Here is a 14491-nt window from a genome sequence, read left to right on the forward strand (position 1 = left end):
CATTGGCTCATTGTTGAATCACGTGGCCCAGTCTGACCTCTGACCCTTTGCTGCAGGTCTTCTGTGTTATCTCCACTTTCATGTCTGATCTTCTGCTGTATCGTCCAAAATAAACATCTGAATCATTTCCAACACTTCAGCAGATCTTTAGTTTGGGCAGCACAGTACAAAATAACACATATTGTACTATACTGCCCACTTCCTGATCTTATTGGATCTGTGTGTGAGGTTGGTGAAGGAAACACATGTTTACTGAGTGAATCGCTGCCATTAGGAACTAGTTTTTATATCACAGCCTAGAAATCACACAGGACCATTTCTGCAAGTGAAAAGTCCTAATTGGAGGAAAATAATTGTGTAGTTTGTGCGACTGTTGTTTGTAAATGAAGAATTGTCCCAACTACATGTGCTGCTGACCTTTGACCTTTTCTTTAGGTGCACAGAGGAGTCTGTGGAAACATCCAGAACTGAGGCAGTGCTACAGATGTCTTCAAATAAAGTGGTGTATTATCCATGTTTTCTATGGATCACATCAATATCCTGATCTAACAAGCCCCCTTTTTGTGGATTTTACAGCCTCTGACTTTTGCTGCGTCTGCGTCTCATTTCAAGCACAAGAGCAAGAAGTGGATGAAGAAATGGGGCGAGTGGGGTCAGTGTGGTGCATGTCAGCTGTGCTCATGCTTTCACAAAGAACATGTGTATTCATTGGCAGCATTAAGGTGCACTTTAGTCTTCATAATAATAAAGTATTCTGACTTTAGACATGTGTGACAATACTGAACATGTCACATGACACACCTTACACATCATGTGATCCACTCTCAGTCTGCACTTTCATTCATGACTTCAACAGGTTGAAATGAGCTTTGAAGAAACATTCAGTGAAATAAAATTTTCATCACAGGATTCATGTGAGCAACAGATGAACTTTACAAAGAATCAGTGGATTTATCTTCTGTTTTGGATCAACTTTGATCACTTAGAGCATCTTAAGTCTGTTTGTGAACGACACGTAATCATCTGTAAATGGTTTCAGTTCATATTTAAATAGAAGACGTGGGACGTTGAAGCAGTTTAAACTCGTCCATCCATCCATGAACATGCAAGAAATCAAAATAAAGGTTTGCTTCATGTCTGAAATATGTAGAAAATATTCTGGCTGTAACAGTTTGGGTCAAAGTGCAGATGTTCCAGATGTTCTCCAGTCTCTCTGTGTTTCATGTTAACATGTAGATGTTGCACCAAAGTGAAGCTTTTTGATGTGACTGCAGGAATGTGAAGTGTAACTCTGAGGAATGAAACTAAATGGACTTTTTCTCCTTTATTTATAGGAAAGTGTAGGAGAGCAACAGATGAACAAGCGTTACTGTAACAGGAAACACAAACACGTCATCAGAGGATCTTTATGTTCATCATTATCTTTCTTCATAAATCAAACACACAGGTTTGTCTGTAGATGATTTAAAGTGTGTCGCTGTGCAGTTAAAGCTGTTTGTGTGACGCCCTGACCTCCTGTCAATGAAACAGCCAATCAGATCCATCAGAGAGAGAGAGCAGGAAGTGTTGTGTGTTTGTGATGGACAGAACAAGGAAACAGAGAATAAAGACGTGTCTACAGCTGTCCATGAAGCAGCTTCTCACACAAACTCTGACACTTCAGTCACTTTAATTCCTGCAAAGCTGCGTAATAAAGAGCTGTGACTTTTATGAACTGCTTATGATGACTGCATGAAGCTCTCAGCTGAAGCTTCATTCATTTATTTTAATGTTAATGTTGCCTTTTTAAGCCTGTGTGAGGATTTTAATGACACACATTAAAGGAGCTTCTTTGATTAGCAACAAATTCATGTTGATTTTCAGCCTGAAGTGATAGAAACTTTAATAATTCTGTTTATAATCATCAACCTGGAGACTAATGAAAAGTATCATAGTTATAAAAAGACTTTATTATTTGAGTAAAGCCTAAATCTGCTCAGAGACAGAGACAACACAGAGCTGTTGATGACAGTTTGACATTAACTGAATTAAAAACAAAGTGCTCTTATTGTGAAAATCTGCCTCCTGCTTGCTTCAAATCATTTTTATGTATTTTTTAATCTGACAGTGAAACATTGAGGCATTAATCTGACACAGTTTCATCAGCAGCTGTGTTTTCACAGACGTTTCACTTTGATTTCTTCAGACTGAGCAGAGAGGAGTGGCTCTCTGTGTGCGCACTGCTGAGAAACAGGAGCTCATTTCTGCTCTGTTTCATGAAAACAGTGTTATGGAGGAACAAGAAGTTCAGCCTCTAAACTCTCAGCATGAGGACTGAGTGAAGCGTTTCAGAGCAGAGAGTTTTGGCTCACAACTTTTAGCATCTACACCAGGGGTGTCCAAACTCCGGCTTGGCCCGCGGTCCATTTTTAATTGGCCCGCAAGTAATTTTATAAATAGAGTAGGCCCGCACTTCAACTTTTGCTTGAGTGTATTGCACTTCTTAGTTTTAACACCAGGGGGAGCTACTGTTGATCAAGACAGTTGCTCCACCAAAAAGGACAATCACAGAAGAAATTTACCCCAAGCATTGACCCCAAGTTATTAAACATGGCAGAACCAAAGAAGCGAAAGGTAGAAAGTGTGTGCAGAAAATTTCAGACACGGTGGGAGAGTGAATATTTCTTCAAAGAATTCAAGGGGAAGTGTGTCTGTTTGATCTGTACTGAAACTGTGGCAGTTATGAAAGAGTATAATGTACGACGTCATTATAAAACCAAACATCAGGCCTATGCATCCTACACTGGTGCTGAGCGAGAGCAGAAATTAAAGCAAAGGGTAGCTATCCTGCGGGGTCAGCAACAGTATTTTTTCGTGCTCAAATTGTCAAGGAAAAGGCTCCAATAGCAGCTATGAGGTCACCCAACTCATCGCAAGACATGGCAAGCCTTTTTCAGATGGAGACCTCATAAAACACGGCCTCGTTAAAGTCACCGAAATAATGTGCCCGGAAAAAGTGCAGGACTTCAACAACGTCAGCATGTCCAGAAATACAGTTGTGCCACGTATTGAAGAGTCGTCAGCCAACATTAAACTGCAACTGTCTGATAAAGCTGTGCTTTTGATTTTTACTCCATTGCATGCGATGAGAGTACGGATGCCACAGACACCGCACAGCTGCTAATTGTTTTGCGGAGAGTGGACGAGAGCACAAGCACTTTAGGTGAGTAAAAAATATATTCCACAGTACCCATGTGTTAATATTAGGGCTGCCACAAACGATTATTTTGATAGTCGACTAGTCACCGATTATTTTTGCGATTAGTCGACTAATCAGATCATGCATCCATTGGATGTAAAACGTACAGCTTATTTCACCAGCATGCATCTGCTCTTATCTAACTATCATTAGCTTACAGCTTTAAGTGTTTAAGGTATGTGCTAACTAGTGGTGGGAGGATTGATCCAAATATCGATAGTATCGATCCCAAGTCGGGATCGGTATCGGATCGATACTAGCCTGGTTAGATCGATTCTTTACTTTGAGTTCTGCTTGCTTGCTACGCTGTGCTTTCGGCAAAAACGAAACAGCCAGGTCGCTGGACTCACCGCTCCTGTGTCAGCGGAGAGCAGGCACACTTTGCTCCCCCCGCCCCCCCTCTCTTATGTTTCGGTGTTGCGCTGACACGTCACGTGACTTAGACACTTTGGGGGTTGTTAAGTTGTTTACATATTAGTTATATTTTTACCAATTGTTTTTGTTGTTGAGAATTTTAATTGTAATTTTCGTATTATAGTTTATCAACACTATTTGTTTTAATTTGTTTACTGGTTTGCGTGCACTTAAGATTAAAAAAAAAGAAAAAAAAAAAAGATCGCCGCCAAGGCAGACCCGATGGCATTTTCATGCTTCGCCGCATCATTTATTCTTACAATAATCACACGGTTGCTGTAACAGTACATTCAACGGCTGCAGCTCTCCCGCTGCAGCCGTAGACATCACCACCACCAAACCTGCAGCGGCATCGCAGAACACGCCCTGCCACATACCCCCATCGCCCACTTCACCCCACCCCGCGAGCAGGCGAGGGAATCGGCCCGGACCATCGGCGCCCCATGCCCCGGCCCAGCGACGGGGAAGTGTCCACTCTGGCGGTCGCCCGTGCCTCCAGCGGAGGCCTGATGGCCACCCATATGGCAAGCAGAGGCGGCGAAGCAGGAGTGGAAGTGAGCCGGGGCTCAGAGGCAGCTGGGCAGACGGCCGGCACGCAGGACCATGCAGCCTGCGTGCCGAAGCGGACAGCATGCCGCCCTCAGGCAGGACCCCCGCGCACCTTTACCTCCGTCTCCAGCTTGGCCGGTCCCGCTGGCGCGCCAGCCTCCGGCTCACCCCGAGCCGCACGCTGTCCACCCTTACAGTGATCACTCGGTTGCTGTAACAGTAGCCTACATTCAATGGCTGCAGCCCTCTTGCTGCCAGCTGTACACATCAACACCAAAAACAACAACAGCACAAGCAGCGCACAGGTTTTAAGCCGGTGAGGCATGATTGTAGATGCAGTGAAGGTGAGTCCACCTCATCTGCAGCAGCATCGCAGACCACGGCCCACCACAATAATAAAGCATTTTTTATTTATTTATAAATAAATTATTTCTCCTAATTATGTCCTGGGTTTTAAGTAATTACTAATACAAAAGGAAAAATCACAAAAAACACTTAAGGTCATGAAAATTAATTGTGATTTAGCAATTCAATGAGGCATCCACCTGATTTATTGAAAAGTATCGGTATCGGTATCGGCGATACTGGCCCGTATTTACTTGGTATCGGATCGATACCAAAATATGCAGTATCGCACACCACTAGTGCTAACTAAAATTAAAGACAAGATGATAGTTTATTAAATTTTAATGACATTTGTAGTTTGTTTGGTGGAGTTTAAAAAACTCAGCCGTCTGCTCCTTGCTATCTAAAATAACAACTTTAATCTTAGCCAACCCGATTTACTCAGGAACAAATAAAATACTGAAAAAAGCCAAACAATAACATTTTTAAGTTATCTAAGTGACTTAAATATCATGTTTAACCTGAGTAGCGAAAGACGGCGGTGGGTTTGAAAACGATTTGCCGGGAGTCCGGTGTTCTCAGCGGCTCTAGTGAGCTTTGCCCCCGGCTAGCTATCGAGCTAGTGGGTAACAGACGTCTCCGAAAACGTCGGAGCGCTTTTGAAAATATGTGGTGTCTTGATAAACTGAGCAGATATTTGAGGTTTACACAGCTACATTCTCACCTGAAAATATGTTAAACGTTTATTTTGTGACCCAGAAAGAATAATAAGAGTAATATTAAAACTAACTAGCTACCGCCATTGTTGAAAACTGAGCAGGGCCGCGCTATGAATTCTGGGACAGAGCTTCTTCTTCTTCGGGGTTTAATGGCAACTGGCATCCTTGTACATGCAGTGCTGCCATCTTCTGTTTCAGTCCGTCATTACACTCTTAAATCCTACTACTTACTCCTGCGTCTTTTGGGATCTTACAAAGCTTCAAACACGTGTCGACTATTAAATTAGTCGTCGACGATTTTAATAGTCGACGTAATCGTGACTAGTCGACTAATCGTGGCAGCCCTAGTTAATATGCATGCATGTGCAGGTACACATGCTTCAAATATCAATAATGCGCATCAATTCTGTCACTACCCTGCTTTTGCGCGCCACTTTCTTATATGCACAGCGCACACACACGTAGTCAGCTGATCTCATCTGATGCAGATTTGCTCCTTGATCAAGTGACATTTGTCCGGATTTTTGCCACGAGTGGCGTTCGATCAGCACCGCAGCTGGATGGCCCGATTTACATGCCCAGCGCAGCTGATACTCACCAGAAGAATTTACTAAAATTATATGCACTCCTGTTATTAAATCCAGTTCAGTCTGTTAATGTTGATAATCGTTTCAAACGGACGTTAATAAATGTGTTGCTAAGCCTAGTAACTTAAATATCAAGCTTGAAATCTACCCGTCCCATTTTCCCCTTTATTGTTTTTTCTCTGTGCTGTAAATCTTCTGTCTAAGAAGAAATCTGAGGCTGCTGTTCTGAGAATGAGCTACCAAAGCTTTTTCTGAATAAATCAATAAAGATCCATCTATGGAAAGCTGTGATGAAGGCAGTTTTGTCTTTAATTATATTCAACAATATAACACATTTGACCACTTTTAAGTGATTTTTCTAACTTTAATACAGTAAAGTTAAGGTTATATACCTAATTTCTAGTAAGTGGCCCCGCCCCTCCTATATTTTTATGTATGTGGCCCTCAGTGAAAAAAGTTTGGACACCCCTGGTCTACACAAAGAGTCGATTATGCACTCGTTCTGAGAACATCTCCACCTCCTAAAAACAAACTCTCCTACTAGCAGCTGTCACAGCCACAACAGGCAGAAGACTGGATTTCTTCAGGCTCAGATTTCATGCAGTTTGCAGCAAATTGTGTGTCACAGACTTTGTAGTTCACATTTGTGTGACTCATTTAAATCTTCTCGCCCTGAAAGTGAAACTCTTACAAACACATAAGGCCACAACCTGCTGCAGGTTAATGATTGATCTAAAGACAGCTGACCTTTGAGCAGTTTGCCTTATTTCTCTAAATGAACACCATTGGACTTTATCAGAAATGAATTGAATATCACTGGGATCAGGTGTAAAGTGACACGAGGAAGGCTGGGTTTGTTTTTTAATACTTAAAACACAGATATCAAATGTAAACACAGCAGAAGTCCAAATGTTGCACTTGAATACAGAGAGAACAGAAATGATGTCAGAATCATTTAGTTCCACTGAGAAATATGAACATCAGGTTAATCAGACGATGGACTGAAGACGAATCAGAAACTATTTCCATATAGAAACACTCTGCTTGTTCTTTTTAATCATTCACTCAAAAAAGAGAAAATGGATGCTTATCACAAGAATCTCACATGTTTGAACAAAAAATGTTAATAACGTCAACATAATTAAATCATATACAACCAAATCACTCCCAATTTATTTACAACATTTGAAACATACAGTGCAGCTCAGTCAAAACACCCCAAGGCCAAGTGAATGTGCCGAGAGGGACATAACTGGGTGCAGCAGCTATACTTTGACCTGTGAGCTGAAATGTCAGACTCATTGCTGGTGTGAAGTGTTTAATGCTCATACTACTGAAGCTTGCAGACACACCCACATCATCTGATTTGCTCTCAGTGTTGTTCAGTGTGTTGGAGCAGAAACCTGCTGCAGGTTAATGATTGACCATATTAATATCACATAAGGTGCAGGAGCTGACCTTTGACCTGTGAGCTTCAGACTCATTGCTGGTGTGAAGTGTTTAATGTGACTTCAGCCCGCAGACACAGAGGACTGGTTATGGAGAAGAAGCAGAGGATTTTCTGTTTCTACACAGACCTGGTCCAGACAGCAGAGAGCTGCAGAGTGAAGACGTTCATAGGAAGAAGCTGAGTAAGTGCAACGTCCTCTTTGGATCCTGGATCAGGAAGTGACGCCGGTGAATATTTGGTGTTTAAATAAGGTTTCTGTCTTTGACTCAGTCTGCTGTCACTTTGTTTCAGAGAGAAAAAGAGATTTCAGATTAACTGGTGTTCCTGCTGCTGCAGCACTAAAGCACAGTATAGGTGACCGCGCTGATGCCTGTTCATAATGTCACCAAAGCTAATAAACTGTTGGCTGAATGTTCTTGTTGTCACAGGTAAACAGAGGTGAGAGGAGCTGATAATAAGGATTAAATATATGCTGAGTAACTAAATGCTGCTAGTCTGTGACATCACTCCCAGCAGCATCACGTCATTTCTTTACTCTGACCTTTAACATGAGTTAGCTTAGCTAGCAGAGCAGCTAGCATCTCTGCTGGCTGTCATGTGACTGATTTGAGGGTGTGTGGGCAGTAGACTTGTTAGCGTAGCTGTCATAGTTTAATGTGGAGTCTGTCTGCACTCAAACAGTGAAGAGCAAAGAAAAGAACTGTGATGGTTCTGGGTCCTTTTGAAACACCACTTTGAGTTTCTTCTGTTTTGGTGATATTTTGTATTATGGTTTATGTTCTGGGTCATTGGTAATCTTTGTTATGCTGTTTTGAGTTTCTTATATTTCCTGTTTAATCCCCCCTCCCCGTGTCTTTGCCCTCGCAGTCTCTGTGTGTCTGTGTTTATGTGTGTTTGTGTGAGACCTTGTGTCTTGTTTCCCTCCTTGTCTTCCATTCTATGTTTACCCAATCCGTCGTGTCTCTCTTGTCTCCTCTTTCCCTCGCTCTCATGCTCCCTCGCTCACTCTCGTCTGCCTTTCTTCTGTCAAGCTCACGTGTCAGTCTTGCGTTCCCGTGTTTCCTGTTTTATTGTGAAAGTATTGCGTTCCTTGTTCAGTGTGTTTCATTTTGTTTCCCTGGTCTCGTTGTATCTAATTGGTCTCAGTTGTGTTCCCCGTGTGTTTTCTGTTCCCTCATCACTGTGTTGTGTATTTAAGCCCTCTGTTCCCTCTGTCCCGTGTTGTGTTCTCCCTTGTTTCTAATTGCTGTTCTTCTTTGTGTGTTTCTCTGTAAGTTTACTTTTCCTGAACTTTCCCAGTTTAGTTTTGTATTACATTTTCTGTTCAGCAAATAAACCTGTGTTTTTGAGTTAACATCCTAACTTTGGACTGCATTTGGGTTCCTTGCAGAGCATTCCTGCCAGCATTACACAGCCAGTTCATGACAAAAACATATTTTCTAGTTTCCCAAACAGTGACTCAGTGTGTCAGTGAATGCATCGTGTGTGCTTCAGGACTCCATCTAGTGGACTGATAGTAGAGCAGCTCAGGGCTCGCAAAATTTCAAAATCCCTGGTAGCCCTCTTCAGTTTTTGGTAGCCCAAAATAAATTTAAGTAGCCCGAATTAAAAAAAAAGAGGACAATTTTTTGATTGATGCTTTGTTTCCTTTACAATATTATACTTTAATGTATAATATTGTAAAGGAAACAAAACACCAATCAAAAAATAGTTAAAACACAAATTACAACAACTGTATAAAAATCACAGTCATCAACTCAAATATTTGGTTCTAATTGAACAGAAATTTCTATGAACTTGTAAGAACTGTGTAGAACATGAATCAGTCTGTGACAGATCCTGAATTTGAAATTTCCACTGAAGTCAAGGGTAAGAGGCAAGTGGAACCAAAATCGAGGCCATTTGCTTTTTGAAGTTTGCAAAGACTGCTAAATTTTGCCAATGGTAGTTCACTCTTTGCAACATAGTACGCTGTTCTAAACAGGACTTCTTGTTGTGCTTGGTTTATTTTTAGTATGTTTTTTGCAATTGGTGTTTGTTCTGGGACAGATGCTGCAGAGTGAGCAATAATGCATTTCTTGCATTTCTCATGGGTTCTGATCGTGTCTTTCTTAAAATTACTGGTCCGAGTAACAAAGGCGCTTGTCAACTCAGAAATCGAGGGAAACTCACGACACACCCGGCAAAACATTATGTTATTTAGCTTACCATATTCCAGCCACAGAAATTCGTTTGTCCATGAAACCAAAAAAGTTGCGCTTTCTTCTTGCCTCATAGTCTGATTTGTCATAACTTTTCCGTTTTGTGGTAACCTTTTCTTTGGCTGCCCATTCTTCACCCTGACCAGTCAGCAATTCTGTGGGCAATCAACCTCTCACATGTTTAAGTTTGCTGCGGGAAATTTCAATTGTCATGTTTGAATAGTAAGCTAATGAGTGATAAGACGACGTCAGAGGAATTGGTGCGCAATTAATCGTCACTCACCAATCAGTACTGCCGCTCTCTACACACAGTTCGCGCGATCGCAAAGTTAAAGTGAAACAACAAGCGCAAATTCAAACGCGATTTCAATATGTCGTATATTGACAGTGGCTCATCGATGCCAATGACATAATTACCCAGCTACGTTTGCGAAAGAATGCAAAAGCATTGACACATATTTTTCCTTCCTATGATAGCCCGACGCGCAGGGCTGAGATAGATTTTGGTAGCCCGACTGGAAAAATCGCCATCCCCGGGATGTCGGGCTAGTGATTTTGCGAGCCCTGCAGCTGATGGCAGCTTCCTCTGCCTCACACTGCTGTCTGACTGTATTCACCTGATACTGAGATGAAGCAGGAAAGAAGCAGCTGATATTTGGACAGCACACAGGATGGAAAGGAGGATTTCAGTTGATGTGCACATGAATGATTTGTGTTTCCTCTGCAGGTGAAGGTAGAAAGTGTGTGTGAGCTGAATTGAGCAGCATGGATCAGTGTGAGGACAGAGAGGAGGGAGTCCCTCCCTCTAAAAGCACTCTGTGTGGGGAACATGAGAGCCAGACCAAAGCTCAGAGGTGAGATGACCATCTCTAACTGTCCATGACTCTTCTCCATGTCACAGCTCAGCACTCACATCACTGCTCCATCATTACTCACAGGAACCCACCTGGACCTCCACCCAGCTCTGTGTCCTTAAAGAGTGATGCATCTAAAGATAACCCCATTTATTTTAACATCCAGCAGGCATCTGCTGCAGAGAGGTGAGCTGTTAGTAACATGAACTCTTTGATTTAACTGCTTGATGTTGTTGGATATAAACTGCAGTGCAAACATGTCATTCCCTCAATCCCATTTAAACTGTGTCTTTATGTGGACATGAAACACAACATTTATAAAGGCCAGTTTACAATTTGGTGCACTGTTTCTTTTTCTTTTTTAAAATTATATATTTATTTGGAATGGACAAGAACATAGCAATATATCAATGACATGAAAGCAGAGTCCTTCCAGATTTTTAGAGTTAAGTCCAGGAGAAACAAATGAGAAAAGCAGTGATCGACAGGTGCATATTATCCTCTAATGGATATTACCAAGAGGATTGCCTGTTAAATAAAGTTCTACGATGTTCACATGTTCTCTAGGAGGGGACATGTATCACATAAAGGTAGAACACTTTATATGGAATTATTAACATGAAATGGGGGGTTGCCCAAGCTGCTGTCAAGGAGAGAGGGAGAAAGGGGAAAAAAAAGTCAATACAATAAATGAATTAACAATTAACAATAAATGAATTAACAATGGTCAGTGCCAGTGAGATCAAGTAAAGTCAGCTCTTGTGGGGGTAATGAATAGGATCCCTTTGTTCCAAATTTGGTAGATGTCATACGCTGCGGCGCGCGTGCACAAAAGGATCCAGACGCAGACTCAGCGCTAGCAGAAAAGACACTTTATTATAATAACGAAAGGCGACCCAGGGAAACTAGAGAGCAAAACGAGGAACTAAAAACCCGGGGAAACAATGACACGAGGAAGCCGGAATCGGGACCGTGGGAGGCTGCAACAGAAAGGGAGAGGATTACTAGGGAGCTGGGAAGCGGGGAAAACACATCAAGACTGAGTTAGAGTAGCTGGCTTACGATAGAGCGGGACCGTGGGAGCTCGGGAGGGAAGTGTGGCAGTCCGTGAGCAGGAAGTCCTTGGAGATAGTGAAAGGGCCAGATGATGCACCGAGTGATCCAGTTGAGCAGGAGGACAGGCAGGTGGCAGACGCTGAACGCCGGATCGAAACCTAGACACAAGTAGGCAGATTAAACACAGCTCCAACCAGATGTTAATGCAACGCTTTCGCGGAAGTCAAGTTACCACTGTGAGATAATTAATGGACTGGCGTGGAGCATCCGTCAGCGCCGGGTTAAGTAGCTCTCCTGCTTTTATGATCCTTTTGGTGAGCAGGAGGTCACACAAACGCACCCCCATTACACACACACACACACACACACACACACACACACAGTGCCTTGTCTTTGTAACCAAGGGTGGTTTTACGGTGGGAGGTGCTTGTGTAAACTATTGTGTGTGTTGCAACTGTGTTTTCAATAAAAAGGCAATGAACGGAGGCCTAAGTCGGGGTCATTTTGTGGTAGGATTCGAAGTGCATTCCTGAGACACCGACTGGGGCCTCCCTTGTGCAAGTAAATCGATTGACCGCTGTTGCCTTGTGTTTTTCCTTCACGGGAATAAGTCCTTGGTCAGCGGGGTCTGAGTTTAGACCCAACACATATGAGCACCGTTATATCTCTCCTGATATGGTGTCTTGAAGTATCTAATAATTTTCTTCCAACCGTGTTCTCTCCAGCTCATGGAGTTGGATGTGGACCACTGGCAGGACCAAATATTTTTCCACGCTCCCACAGAAATATCAATCCCCAATTCCCTTTCCCATTTATCTTTAATGTATGAAGTGTTATCCTCGCTGGCACTAGAGAGAGCTTTGTATAGTTTGGAAATGGATTTAGTAGTCATGGTTATAGCATTTTTCAAGATGTGGAAAAAATGTGACTCAGCATCTGTAAAGTTGGTCAATTTGCACTCATGATCAATATATGATCTCAGCTCTAGGTATCTGTGAAAGTCATATTGTGTCAGGTTGTGTTTGTCTCACAAGGTCTCATAACTGAGCACGTTTCTATGAGTAAGAGAGAGGAATGTTGTAAGGCCATAAGTTATCCATGATTTAAAGTTAGAGTCATGGCTGTTTGGAATAAAATCTGAGGCAAAAGCAAAACCACCTGAAAATTCTGTTTATTTTGGACGGCATAATAATAATTCCTGAGGCAGGGGAGACCCAATCCTTCTTTTTTCTTGGGGAGTTGGAGGGTGGCATATTTAATCCTCGGCTTTCGGTCCTGCCAGATAAATGTGGAGTTTTTCCTTCCCACTGTCGCCAACGTGCTTGCTCATAAGGGGTCATATGATTGTTGGGTTTTTCTCTGTATCTATTATTGTACGATCTGCTGTACAATATAAAGCACCTTGAGGCGACTGTTGTTGTGATTTGACGCTATATAAATAAAATTGAATTGACTTGAATTGAAATTTGTGCTTTGCTTCAAACAGTGTCGTGAGGAACTTCCATTCAGGTGTTTCAGGTGTTGCTGGATCGAGGAGTTTAGTGAGCGTGACTCTGCATGAGTGCTAAATCTAAGTAAACTGTGGGCTCATGGGGGAACAAGAACAAGCAGGGAATGAGACACAGGTGATGGCAGGACAAAGTAAGTGTAAAGCAAGACATGAAAGAACAGGAAGATACAGGAAGACCAACACTGAAGAAAATGTCACATAAAAGTAGAGCAAAACCAATACACTAACACAAAAATTTTAGGCAGGGGACATTGAAGAATTAAATTCAAAATGGCAAATTAATCTTAATGAAAAAAAGAAAAAATTAAAGACACTAATGTATTAATGAAGTTGAAATCAATACTTAAAACTGACCACAAAACTAAAATGGCAAAAAGAACAAAGTACAAAAACTATGAACAACGAAAACTTTTCTAACGTTTTCTAAAGAAATTTTTGCATTTGTAAGGAGTGGCTGATTCATGCAACAGGAACTTATGTCCACCAGAAGCTCCAAACAATGTCCCATTGCTCTCAGAATTTAACCCAGCAGACAACTGGTTCCAAAAGTAGAGGAAGAACTAACTACAGTATATTGTCACAATTAAATTTAATTGACGTGATAAATTGTACATCTATGTCTCTTCACTATTGGTCTGTCCCAAAACCGCATCCTTTGGAGGACCCGGCCTTCGCGGTCTACGTGGGCCGGGTCCTTCGAAGACCGATAAGGCCGGAAGTACAAGGCTGTGAAATGGGATGGTCTAGCCTTCAGATTTGCGTCACCAGCAGTCTCAGTGGAGTTAAATAAACTCAGCCGTCTGCTCCTCACTTGCTAATATATAACAAAACATTGGAGTAACTTCGCGACCATCTCACACGTCTGTTTAATCAGTTTTCTGTTTCATGTTTATTCAGCTGTGTGAAAACTAAAACTTTAATCTCAGCCAAACCAATTTACTCAGCAACAAATAAAACACTGAAAAAAGCCAAACAATAACATTTTTAAGTTATCTAAGTGACTAATATATCATGTTTAACCTGAGTAGCGAAACACTACAGGGGGTCTGAAAATGATGTGCGGGGAGTTCGCTGTTCTCGCCGGCTCTGGTAAGCCTGGACCACCAGACGTCTCCGAAAACATCGGTGCACTTTTGCAAATATGTTTGCATTATTGGAAACTGGAATTGACTGGGCTGCACTATGAATTTTGGGATAGGTTGGACCCCGAAGGATACACCCGACCCGTCCTTCAAATTCAGGGAAATGAAGGACGCATTTGGAGCAGACTTCGCATTGGGAATTTCGTTGCCTGGCTGTGACATAATCGGCCTTCAAATGCGGCCTCTGAAGGATACGGCCTAGGTTTTTGGACAGTAATTTGATCTAATTCTTCATGGTTCCTCCACAGAGTGGACCAAGAGAGTTCAGAGGTTCCCAGTGGTCAGTCTGCCCAGCAGCATCAAACACAGCTGGACTCCATATTTATGGTCTGTACATGTACAACAACTACTGTTACATCTATTGTGAACAGTCATCTCCATGCTGCTCTTTGTAGACCAGTGGATTTTCATTGTGTCCAACGTAGA

The 14491-nt window shown here is 42.1% G+C and overlaps 1 long non-coding RNA gene across 1 annotated transcript; it reads left to right on the forward strand.

The window, feature by feature from the left end:
• The first annotated feature begins 10298 nt into the window (after window positions 1-10298).
• LOC109201652 (uncharacterized) lies at window positions 10299-14371 on the forward strand. Its single transcript, XR_002061717.2, has 3 exons — window positions 10299-10357; window positions 10442-10543; window positions 14314-14371. It is a non-coding gene; the product is annotated as an uncharacterized LOC109201652 (long non-coding RNA).
• The last annotated feature ends 120 nt before the right edge of the window (window positions 14372-14491 follow it).

The sequence above is a fragment of the Oreochromis niloticus genome, linkage group LG3 (assembly GCF_001858045.2).
Source record: "Oreochromis niloticus isolate F11D_XX linkage group LG3, O_niloticus_UMD_NMBU, whole genome shotgun sequence".
NCBI lineage: Eukaryota > Metazoa > Chordata > Actinopteri > Cichliformes > Cichlidae > Oreochromis > Oreochromis niloticus.